We start from the raw sequence: 12,665 nt of genomic DNA, 5'->3' as shown, positions 1-12,665 counted from the left end.
CTCAGTCATGCCACAGAACATAAAGCTTTAATGAATTACTAAGAGTGTAGAACTATAAGATACTGCTGAAGAGCTAAACTTTGTGAACTAGAACCATCCAAGCAACATTTAAAAACAATTAGGAATGGCAGTCCTTAATCGAAGAAACTGAATTTCAGTTGCGAATAGTAAAGGCTGGCAGTTTCAAGATTAAAAAAGTAATGACTCTGCCATTAAGCCACGCTTACACCGATCAATACTGAAAAGTATCCAGATTTTATTAGATCAACAGAATAAGCGAAAGTGGGTAACTTGGGCATATAAGCTTTAGGAAATGTTCCGTGAGAAGTACAGCGTAGTGATGATGCACAAGAGATCCAAGTCCTACCCTGACCTTAAGCAAGTTACTTCATCTTCCTTGGTCACAGTTTTCATATTCACATAGATGTCTGAGAGATTCTCCCTTAGTATTACCTACTTTTCTCTGATGCTCACATTGTTCTTCGTGGCATTTACAAATCTAGGGTGATTTTTTGTTATATGTTATACAATTTGACTCTCAAAGTGAAGTTTTTCATTATAAATTCTCAGCTGGAAGAATTTGCAGCACTAAACCATGTATCTTGCAACAGTTTTATAGCAATCAATGTTCTCCACAAACTTCCTCCATGACACTGCATAAGTACTTGCCTGTACCCCAATGGCCTTTCATTAGAAAAACACAGCCTCTAAGATATTGTCTGAAGTACCTGAAAGCAGGATGACACATTATAAAAAAACTGTTACTATGCTGCATTAAAGCTGAGAGTTAAATACTGATGGTTCTTAAAACTAACCATCACTAGAAGTAAAGCACAAATTTTTAAGCCAAAATGCTTGCCATATCAGTCTGAGACTTGTTTGATTTTTTCAACTATTTTAACTTTTTAATGACCTTGTCAGCAATTTTTCAGATTCATAATCATCTCATATGTATCATTAAAGCTGAACATAGCCTGAAGATGAATTCTTATCAATTTATGTGCACAATTCTACTTGAGAAATACAGTATCGACCAACTAAAATAAAAATATGCTAATTGAAGCATAAGCATATCTCCAGACTTTCTATAAACTGAAAATGTTCTCCTTGCTGTTATTTATTTATATTTGTAACTGGAAATTACTGTAAAGACATAACATAAGAAATTACAATGATGAAAATTATCAACAACTTCTGAGCTGTTACAACATAAATGCTAATTTTTTTAGCAATACCATACATTAACTGCGTTTTTACTTCATCATAGATAAATATCATAGATAAATATCTGAGACCAACCCATAACTGTCTTTCAGAGTCCTTCCAACAATCCCCATTTCCTGAGTAGAAACCAACTGAATGATTCATATTTGATAAACATCCACTCTGCATACCTGCACTGATTTTTTTTTTTTTTATTTACTTTCTGTTTAATTTGGTATTGCATTAAGAATTACCATTTTTGCTGGTATTCTGTTCATTCAAAAAGGTTAAATGATTATTAACTCTGACTAAGTGGCAGGATAAGTGTCCTTGAAATCTGTGATAGTTCAATCGGGCCTGTTGCTCCCCTTTGTTGTATTCTTCATTTCCTCTTATGTTTCACTATTAAAGTGATTTTTCATAGTTTTTATCCATGCATACAAGAGAATTAAGCAGAGAATGCCAAAGCTCTGCCTGTTTGCAAATTCTAAATAGCTTTAATAAGAGAATAGAAAATTGTATCCCTACAAACACTCAAGTATTCACAAATGGCACTTTTTTCAGGATTAAACCCATTGGATTACACATAATCAGTGCATATGGTGGTCCAGTTTTTCTTCTGAGAAACATGTGTTTAAACTCCTAGTCATGCATTTCTGAGAATAGGGCTTGCTCTTAAAATTTCAAGTGACCAAAACTGTCAGACCCATGAGACAGGTGAGAAATAGCCAGGAACAAGGTGATTATTTGGCACGCATTTATGGGAATTATGGGGGGAAGCATAGTAAAGGATAGTCTCATTTCTTTAATTTTTATTAAGGTGCTAGTGAAAGTTATGTTAGTGAAAATGTCTCCCCTACTATTAACACCAAATGCATGCATGTGTAATTACAAATGTAATCATGTTAATTACTCTAAATAATGTAATGTGAATTGTGTCTGTACAATTTGGGGTTTATTGATTGTGAAGGTAAGAGAAGATTTTCAAAACTGATGTAGAGCGATACTTTCTATTGCTCAATGGATTAACTCTCTCTTACATTACTGCTGTCTTACCCAGAGGTATTGTACCTAGTGGATTAGGACTTCAAATACTGCTAGGATACAAAAGCTCTTTACAGTAAAATCCAAGACTCTAGTAATTATTATCCAAGTCTTTCAATGATTTTTTGATGTTTGGGTTGAGCTTTCAGCAAGAAGATTAAAAAAGAGAGAGAAAAAAACCCGAAAAAATATTTTCAGTTGATATAAGTGTCTTCAATGTCTCATCTATTGATTTTCTTCAGATCTTTAAATTCACAGTGTGACTTATATTCCATGAAATAGGGTCATTGACATCTGAAAAAGTACTACAAAAAATATACACTTCATATCCCATGGACTGAAACACATAATTGTCTAATGAAAAGGTTATCCAGTGTGTTAAATCCATCACTTACAGAAATTTTTTCTTGCTTCTAAGTGAACAGATTTTGCTGCATTTTAAGAGAGTAAAAGCTTCAGGGTGACTGAAAAAGTCTGTGGGTACTGTACTGTTTGACCATGAGCTGCTTTTTTTCTAATTTTTTTTTAATGTAAGATTTTATACAGTGATAGCACTAAATTGACCACCACAATTACACACTCTCTGGCCTGCAAATTTGTAGTTCTTGTATTACTGCCTTTCTCATTTCCAACATTTATCAAAACTGAAAATAAAGGTCTAAGATTTAAAGGAAACATTGAATTAAATACTGATGAACAAAAGCTGTCAAAACCCATCAGCAACCTGTTTCACAACATGATACTGTCTTTACAAAGTGCAACCTCTATACCAGTACTTTTTGTAATCTTATTTATTTCCCCTCTATAAAATATCTTTTAGTACATTTTCAAGCTTTTTCCTTTATGCACATGAAAGCTGTGATGCTCAGTAATCAAATGATCTCTAGAGCAGAGGCTTTAAGAAAACCATGGCATAATGTATGATTAACTTTTCTCCTGCCAGTTGTATTGTTACTGCAAATCAAATTAAAAAATTGCAGTTTTCTATCCAACAAAATTGCAAATTGAATAACAGAATATGAAAAGCAATCTGTAAGCTATTAAAATAACCAGATTATATTTTAGTCATGAACAATTGTATATGTATTTAACTTTTTATTATTCCCAATGAAGTCAATTAAGTTACTAACATTAATTTAATCACACCTGCGTTCATCAGATTAGACTTTAAGTTTCCATTTTTGAAGCAAACTAATTACTGGAAGAGTTTTTTACATTTCTAAGAAATCTTAACTCTTCCTTATTTAAATTAAATTAATTATAAACAAACAATTAGTACACTGTTTACAGTAACTTTGACTGGAAGAATGATGTTCCAGGTTGTTTATAAGCATTATCAAAGCTGAGCAGAAGAATGTATTTATTTGGCTTTTTATGTTAAAGGTGAACTCAAACTGTGCATTGCAGAGTTCACTCATGAGAGGCAATAACCCTGTAATCTCATCACTCCCTCACTTTCATGTTAAAGGAGACCTTGACATCGCCTCTCCCAAGATATGTGAGTGAATAATAGATTTAGACGTATGATCAAGAAAAAGAAACCTCCATGTTAGGTATTAACAGTCAGAAATGTAAAAAAAAATCAAGTATATGTCATCCATTAAAGCCTTGCAGAAACAGAACAAATATACTTTAAAGGCTTTCCTTAAAAAGACCATTTTTATCAAAACACTCATCTTTATATTCTACAGGAATCGTCAAAGTATCTTATGCAGCATAGTTTAATTTAATCCGTTTCATGAAAGATGGCAATTTTTGATACTTCGCCGTGAGTAAAATGTGATTCCTAAAAGAATAAAATGATGCAATGCAGAGTTTACATTCCTATTCAATCCCAGACTGAAAACTCCCAAAAGATGTTAATTTATATTCCTCCAAAAAGAAAACAAAAACCACCCCTTAAAAAAGCGAGAAATACGGATATCAAAATCCCTTAACAATAGTCTTCCCAACATCCCGAGTTTTAAGTCAGTCAGTATTTAAAAGCAGAGATCTAGGGAACGGATTCAACGACGTATCAATTCTATCATAGTCTGACAGATTTTGCTCAACAGTTGAGGATTATATAGAATTTAATTGGGGTGAAAAAGTTGACATACATAACAAGAGGACAACTGTTTTTTTTTCTCCTTAAACTATTCAGGCTAAGCCAATGTTTTCTTATCAGTTTCAGAGGACTCGTAAAGGATAGACTGTCCCCGCACTTTTCAGGAGTACCAAACAGTGTAACAGTTGTTTCAGAAAGTGCCTGAAAACGGTCACCACTATTCAGCACTATGAGGCAAATTACAAACAAACATAAAAACTCAACAACTGCAATTCCAAACACCCTTCTACAAGTTGCCAAACTCTCCAAACCCTTATGAGCATCACGAAATCCACACATCTAAGAAACAACATTCTGGATTGCCCGAATGCTGGAATCTCTTTTCCACTTATTTCAAAATTAAACTTTCTTCCTTGAGTAAATTTACGACTTTAGAAGCTCTCACTTTTTGCGGCCTGAGAGATAAAATACAGTAGTAAAGTAGCTAAAATTACCATTGCACTACCAACTTCAGTATAGATTGTTGCTACCGATACACATTTTTTACTGAGAGATTTTTCATCTTGCCACCGCTGTAAGGCTCTGACTTGCAGAAGAGGAATGAGACTGCTTTAGGCAAGGATGACCCTCCCTGGAACCATTCCCACACTTGGAGTTAGTCATGTTTACACCTCTTGCTGGACACAGCCCATGAAATCTGACTGTGAGTCTCCTGAAGTCTTTGGAACATTTTTTACTGATTTCAATTGATTTTAGATCATACATTTAAAGACAAAGTGAGAGTATCTTAATTCTATACCCCATATATATGTGTGTTCATCAAAGTTTTCATTGAATAGCCTCCTACTGCCCTATATCTGAAGAAATAAGTAGTTGAGTTGATTCAAAAATGATGGTAAAACACAAAAAAAATGAGGTTTTCTCTAAAGATGACAGTTTGACTGTTGTCAGTTAATCTATAATGATTAATTTATTCAACAGTACTTGAGCAATAACATCAGATTCTGATCTCTGTAAACAAATACAGTCATTCTGTAAAGAGGAGTTAGAATCAGACTTTTCACTGATTCCCTGGATTCCTGCTCTATAAAAGAAAGGAAGATCCAGAGTTCTTCTCTTAAGTAAGACATACACTATTTTCTGAGTTAATACAGAAATTAACCTTTGCCTGTTTTGGTTTTGGACATTTAAAGGGCTTATTAGAAGCCACAACAAAGTAAAATGAAAAAGTTTAGATTAATCAAAGAGAATAATTTATATTGGTTTCAGAGCAGTAATTATTGTGCTTCCCCTGTACTGGAAAATGAGCGCTTCTGTTGATGCACATGTTGGAAGGAAGTTTGTCCAGCCAGCTCACAGATGGGGTTTCCTAAGCAACCCACGAACAAACTCTCCCCTAACACTGCTCTTGTTTATAAGCAATCAGCTGCTTCCAACCGCAAGCAAGTGAGCTTCAAGTACAGTTGCAACCAGGTACAAAGAATGACTGTTCTTATTGATGGGACAATGGGAAATGTCCTTTACTAGTTGTGGGTAACAATACATTACATTATTGATAGTGTTCAGATTAACACTAGTAGCAAAGCACAGCAGGAATTTATTAAAAATGGATTTATCAGTGAATAAGAATTCCTGATGTTTAAGGCAAAAGCAACCAGGGCACTTTGAGTAACAGCTCCAAGTTGATGATTAGCTAAGGGGATTCAACACTTAATAGCCAAAATAAATTACTATAATTATTTTATTACCTATGCTAACTGATTTCATTGTTTTTATTGAAATAAGAGCTCCCTAAAGAATAGAATGTTGCTTCAAAGAATCCCAGCTGCAAGCTTCTGTGTTCTCTTGTGGCAATCAAAACCAACAACAAAAATAGCTGTCATTAATAATACTTTTAATAACTGTGCTACAGCATCTTAGAAATACATTCCAGATTTGTCTGTACACCTGGACTTGAATATGAAGTTTTCTAGCCACTGGAGGGTTTTAGGTGGAATTAAAATAAATCTGTAAAGCACTTATTAAAATAAACATGAATATTTATGGAGAACCACAGAATGCTTTAAATAGATTTTTAATAAATAAGTGTGTGATTAGTTGAGAAGCCCGAGAAATCTTTTAATTTGACCTTAGAAGAATTATTTAAAAATCTGTATACTTGTGTTTTTGCTCTCACTGTGAAGTGTTAAAGATATATACTCTATGCCAGGATGATTTTCAAAGAACCTCACTGAAACATATAGTAAATTTTTATGGAGTTCATCTACAGCACTTTTAAGATCCTACCCAGGTCTAACTTTGAGCTAATTGGTATTCATACCAGTCTGTACTGCTGTTCAATACCCGCTGAACCCTCCTCTTTCCTACCTTTCCCTCTCTGCAGGATCCCATCTTACATCCCACTATAATTTAGAACCTACTGGAAAATCTCCAGCTAGCTGCTAGGAACCTACATCATCTCCTCTTGCACCCTTAAAAAAATAGTAGTAGCATACAAGAAAGAGTACCGATGACTTAATTTGCAGGCAGCATTTTACTGATTTGCACCAGATCTGCTACAATCGGATACTCATGAAGTGTGCACCTTCCTTTTCTACAGTGGTTAACCATCTAAAACTGTGATGCTGGAAGGCTCTATTATATCAAGGACAAGAGAGCTGAAGTTCTCTATGTTACACAAAACAGAGCCAAATCATTCTGGGACTGAATCCAGTAGTAAAAATGCACATCCTAAGGACACTGATCAACAGCATATTTTGACTGACCAGTCTATGTCCCCCTGCTTTCTAATGCCTTAACAAATGCCTCATTCTCCCACGCAGCTGGGGAAACTAATTATCATTATAATTTTTGTGGTGTTTTTTTGTTATTTTGCATAATATAATACACGAGTACCATACACATAATTGGACACTGAGATTTTCTCATTTGTTCCTTGTGGGGCTTCAATAAAATTTTGGGGCTAACAGATGTTACCCTGAACAGAGCAAACTACCTGTGGTACATCTCATCATCGCTTTGTCACAAGAGCTGGGACTTCAGATCAAAACAAGACATGAAGACTCACAGAATCACCGCAGTAACACAAGTTACAAAAAGGCCAACTGAGCCCCAGCCTATCTACCGGTGTGATCAAATCTGTAAATCTCAGCCCCCGTTATGGAAATCATCTGATTACCTTAAAAAAACCCAGCAATTCTAGAATCTACCCTAAACTTCACTTTGAAAGACAGTTTTCAATGTACTGATAAGGCTTCAACATGATATCACAAGCCCAATGAGCTGATCATAAGAATCAGTACGTATCTCCTTACTGTTGTAGAATCAAAAGAAAACAGATTGATGAACTTTCAGCTAGTGTGCAAAATATTGGAGAATTTCCTTGTGTTATTTATTAGTGGTACCAGTGATCCTACAAACTGTCAAAAAAGGCTTAGCACGATTTTTTTGTTGTTGTTTGGTTTTCTTTTTTCTTTTGTTTTCCAAGGAAAACAACTTTCTTGAAAGGAAAACTAAAAAAATGCATGTAAAAAACTTCCTAAAATTAAATGACACTGTCATTCGCCAACAAAACTGGCAAAATGGCTGGCAATGCTGTTAAAAAAATCCCATGTCAATTAAATAAGAACTGGTGTTAATGAAGACAAACTTAAAATTTAAACCTTAAAATTCAGGCATTAAATATGTTACAGCTTCTCAGTATCATTAAATCATATTCACTGTATGGATCTTCTGACATTTTCAAAGTTAATATTTAGACATCTAACACTGATAAGAATAATATAATCCTCACAGGGTTTTGAAAAAATATTATTTGCATTAGTAGTCCTGTCGTAACTGAGTATGGAATAGCATGAAGAAAACTGGTGAAATGCTGTTTGGTATATGAAACATTTTTTGCACTGTCTTTGGACTATTAAAATTTTATTTTTGATGTTGCAGTAACGCAAATGTTGAGTGTTAATTTCCTTAATTTTGCGTTAAAAAAAAACTCTAAAATATCTCTACTGATTACACAGCATATCTACTTGTTTTACTGTTATTGGAAACTCCAGGATGTCACAATAGCTGTAAAAAAGAGTAAGGAGCACTGATATTCAAAACCTGATACTGTATTTTTCATAATCTAACACTTTGATTAGACATGGGAAAAGCTGACTGGCTTTCAGGCCTCTAGTTCCTTCATCCACTTTATTAAGAAAAAGTGTAGTCCAAATAAAAGACACATTATGTACGACTTTAATACAACCTTAAAGCTTAGGGCAAAAGAGGGGTTAAGAGAGGGAAGGGGAAAGCAGCCTGCTGGGTGCCAGCCCCCTGCGATGGCAGGGCTGGCACAATCATGCTCTTTGGGAAGCTCCCATCACACGACCACTCTTCTGTACATCTTTTTGAGTGACTGCTAAGTGAAATCTGCAAATAAAACCAATACCCAAACCAGAAACCTCTCCCCAGCAATCAGTTCGAGGTCTCTCAGCAGTTCTCTGCAGGGCCACGTTTGTGCCACTCTAGCACAAGTCGGGCAATGGGCAGGCAGCAGCTCTTGGAAGGGCTGCTCCCTGGTACCAGCATAGCTGTTGTGGGGCCGTACTGGGAAACAATCTGGATTTAAACAAACCAGACATTCCTTTTTGGCACCTAAGGCGGTTAATTTCTTTCTAACCGTAATATTTTCAGTCACCCTGGTTATGATGCAACTGAATAAATACTTGCACCAACCCAGTGGGGAGCAGGGTGAACGGATTAGCAGGGACCCCTGAAACAGAACTGTACTTAAAAATACCACATGATTTTGAGACCTGTGCTACTATTTCTTAAATTTGAACTCTTACATTTGGAGTTGTTCTTCCTCAGCACTGGAATTCAATCTCTTTGAACATATCTGTCAGTCAACAAAATATTCTGTAATCAAGTTGTCAGCTAATTCAAGTTGGATATAAATACTCTTAATCTTACTTCATCTCTTTAGGTCAAAATTAACCTTAGGTGCATGAACTGCCTTTTATCTTTCATATAGCATCACCTTCAAATCATTTTTTCAGTAACTACCTTCAAATAATATCTTTTCATAATTCTATTTAAAGTTATTTATTTTTGTGTATTCTCTTCTTTATCACTGCTGATTTCCAAGACCCTGCATGTGCAGATGTACCACCGAAGCAACTTCCCTCCTAATTACAGTCTGTTCCTCTTCTCAACTACAGGCACAGGGAGGAAAACAATGATTCTGTGACATCAAACTCACTTATGCAGTAATGAACTGTGATGCTACAAATACTTGATTGTGGCAACCTGGAATGAATCACAGCCAGGGAAGGATGATGAGAACAGAAATGCTTTTTCTGATGCACACATCTAGGTAATTAGCTGCAGTGGACAAAGGCATGCAGCAGCAAACACGATGCTTCTTTAGTTTAAAGGAACTTCATAAATTAAAATCTGTCTGGAAAAGCACACGATCAATTATACTGTGGTCATTTGCCTGGATAGAACTAAAAACTTTACCCAAAAATTAGGAACCAATGAGATCATGAATTTAAAATATTTGTTATGTAAAACAGTGTGAAATGGTTGGAATATAAATAGTTTGGCTTATAAATTTTAAGCCTGGAGGTAAAAACTAAATCATAATGTGATATAAATCAGTCAAACCTCAAGAACATTAAAGGCTGATTTACACCAGCTCAAGATCTACCCCTATGTATTAAATCAGTCTTTGCACAGAGTGATTTCAGAGTAGTAATGAACTCACAGAGATGAGAGAAACAAGCCCAAGTAAAATGAAAACGAACCAAGAAAGATGCAGGCACATTCCAAAGCTGTTTAACAGCTTTCACGAGAAAGAGGCAATGGGGAATGTCTTGCCTCTATTGCCATTCATCTTGCAGTAACTAACACTCAAACACTGTAAAACACGAAGGCAACAAAATCCATCTATTTTTAGTTACTCTTCAGCGCTCTCAGTGACCACCCAAAGGGCGTCTACCACTGCCGGCTTGGGTCTGCCCTTCCCAGTGAGATCACTTCGCTTTACAGTTACCTACCTGTCGTATCAAGAACAGAAGCACACAGGGGAAAGCTTCACATCAGGTTCCTGGCAAACACTCTGTTTAATGTAACTAAACAGTGTCTACTTCAAGGTGCAGAGAAATTCCCGTCTTGATTTTACATAGATATCCAAACCTCAGAAGGAATACAGGTACTCTTTATATAAACATTTGCCTAACTGATTGGTAAATCCAATGAGAAGCGGCTCTTTCTATTATTTATATCAGTTTTACATCTACTCAGCAACTGAAAGGTATATATGAAGAGAAATTCAAAATGTGAGGTAAACTGGGATATAAATTACACCAATTATGAATCAGTCAAGAAAGGAGAGAGAGAATTGAAGTACTAAATAAGGGAGTAAAAAGAAGATTAAATAAATAAAGTAAACACAGAGTGGAGTATTTCTCTAACATTTTTCTTGCCACTTAGTTTATTCTGACGGCCTTACATCTTTGCTCTAACTCTGCCTGAGTGTGAGAACAGATGCAATGGCTTTGCATGACTATGAAAAAAATATTTCTAACCTTCCTTACTCCCACCCCCAAAACAGGACAACCATTTATTCACTCCCCTGATTTAGATGCAGATACTCGAGTAGTCTCTCTTCTGAGTAACCTTAGATGAATTTCAAAACGGAGGTATTTTAGATGTCACAGCATCACCTTCCCCCTGAGTAACAGCAGGTGAAGATGTGGAGAGTCAGTTTATTGTGCTGCCTTCAGTGACTCCCTCCCTTCCCCCCTGCCCACGCTCCAAACCAAACACGCAGGACTAAAAATCTCAGAAGATATAAACCACTTCAACAGCCTGCTTCTACTAGACATCTGCTACTGCTCTTTACGGATTTTAAATTCACCAAAGAGCTTGTGTCAAACTATTAATCTTTACATGTTACTTTCAAAGACATGCTCTTACCCAGGTTTCAGTTGTTTAGATCACTGCTGACTTTAGACATAGCACACACCTCTGGGAACTACACTAACAATATTGCCATGCTTAAAATACCATGTGATACCAATGTGACTACATCTGTCTCCAAAAGCAAATGTTTTCAGCTATAGAAATAGAGAAAAAAAAGTGGAATGCCAAATCCAGAAACTGGGAACACTGCTATCTGCTAGTGTAACACTACAGATCCTGCAGTACTGATTTCTGTTTTTCTATAATTTAACAGTGGTTTAAATATACAAGAATGAAAAGCAGGAAGGAAACATTGAGAGGCCCAAAGTTTGCACTGGAATAGAAAAATTCAAGTTTCACAACTAACAATAACAATGAATGTACACACGGCTACACATCTTGTACATACTGTACATACTGTACATGGTACATACTGTCTCTCTAAGACAGCTCATGTGCTAACTTCATGTGACACTTTTGCTAACTGCTCCAGAGGTAGAGCCCAACAGAGCTGTCAGGTACTTTCAGAGTTTCTCCTAGGTTATAACTAGGAGGATTTAAATGTTTCCGTCTGTAGACCATGCTATTCTGTGCCATGCAGAGACCCTAAGTTATGACAGGACACGAAAGTTCTCATTCCTTTTGATGATCACGATGTATTTCAGGGACACGTAGCAAAACACATGTGCTCATTTAAAGTGAGAGAGGAATAGGGACAACTTTTTAGGAAGGAGCTCTGCAAGGAAGCATCGTAAAAAAGACCAAAAGAGGTTGCACTGGTGGAGAGCCGCCACCAGCTTTTCTTCTGTTGGCATGCTCTGAGCAGAGTTACAAGACAATGATTCTGCCATTTTTGTCACAAGAGATGGGAAGAGCACAGTACTTACCTGCTCTAGTAACCAACCAGAGTAGCCTGTGTGCCTTTAGAAAGTAGTCAGCCTGTGCTAGTCTGCGAGAGTTTGACTTTACCAGGTAGTTAAGAGGAGAAAGGAAATAATCCTCCTACCTTTACTGTTCTCCATTTGGGAGGGTAGTGCTGGTGTGAGCTATAGCATGAAGATCATTACTGATACTTGAACCAATCCAAAGTCAGCCAAACTTAGCAAATTTACAAACAAAGCCAGGTAAAGTGCACTCAAGTAATGTGGTGATGTTATAAGCTCATCAAAGTGACTGACGTTCAGGTCTTTCACAACTACCATGAGGAAATACATATGTCATGGAAAAAGAGAGATTTATAAATGTCTTCATTGTTAGGAAGAACATATGGATTCCTTTTATGATGTGGCCCATTGCAATTTTACTAGCGACCCTTAACTCTTGGAAAACAAGAAATGAAGCACTGGTAATGGATTCTGCACTTCACAGCAAGAATCTCACCATAATGAATCAAAGTGTATTTTCAGATAACAGCATTATT

This window comes from Vanellus vanellus (genome assembly GCF_965231255.1).
Source record: "Vanellus vanellus genome assembly, chromosome: 13".
Lineage (NCBI taxonomy): Eukaryota > Metazoa > Chordata > Aves > Charadriiformes > Charadriidae > Vanellus > Vanellus vanellus.
Note: the sequence above shows the minus strand (reverse complement) of the source record.